This window comes from Malurus melanocephalus, unplaced genomic scaffold, assembly GCF_030028575.1.
Source record: "Malurus melanocephalus ecotype Western Australia unplaced genomic scaffold, MMel_1.1 scaffold_955, whole genome shotgun sequence".
NCBI lineage: Eukaryota > Metazoa > Chordata > Aves > Passeriformes > Maluridae > Malurus > Malurus melanocephalus.
This window is the reverse complement of record NW_026624187.1, coordinates 62,831-63,422: the sequence shown is the minus strand read 5'-3', so window position 1 is coordinate 63,422 and position 592 is coordinate 62,831. Positions and strand designations below refer to the sequence as shown.

At 54.0% G+C, this 592-nt stretch overlaps 1 non-coding gene across 1 annotated transcript; it reads right to left on the bottom strand.

Moving 5' to 3' along the window:
• Positions 1 to 496: 496 nt before the first annotated feature.
• TRNAN-GUU (transfer RNA asparagine (anticodon GUU)) lies at positions 497 to 570 on the bottom strand. The gene has a single exon. It is a non-coding gene; the product is annotated as a tRNA-Asn (tRNA).
• Between the last annotated feature and the right edge of the window lie 22 nt (positions 571 to 592).

The window sequence follows — 592 nt, the reverse complement described above, 5'->3', positions numbered from 1 at the left end:
AGACTCTGGAAAGAGGAGCAGCAGAGCCAGATGGGAATAACAGGGATCATCCCAGCCCGGCTTCGTGCCCTGGATTAAATCAGGAACTTCATTAATTCTGGGGTGAAAATCAGATCAGGGCGAGCAGGGAAGAGAAACAGATTTTATGGGAGTTTTAAGAGAGGGGAAGATCAGCCTTGCAGAGTTTGGATCCCCTTCAGCTGAATTTTAAGGCGACATACGGCATTTGCATGCAAAGCGGATTTCAAGTCCTATTTTAATGTTCCAAAATGTCCTTTTGGTTAAGGGACCACAGCGACGAGCACGGGCTGGGCAGGGATGGTTTTGGCACACCGGGAGCCATTTTTTCAAGCCTCAGAGGGAGCCGCGAGCCCACGGGGAGCACCGGGATCACATTCTGCCCCGGGAATTTTCTCTCTGTCCGGCTGCGTCCACCCTGGGCGGGTTCSGGAAAAAGAGGGAGAAAAAGGAGAAGCGTAGGTAAAACAAACAGCCCCGTCCCTGGGTGGGCTCGAACCACCAACCTTTCGGTTAACAGCCGAACGCGCTAACCGATTGCGCCACAGAGACCGCGCTACCGGAGCGCCGCGAC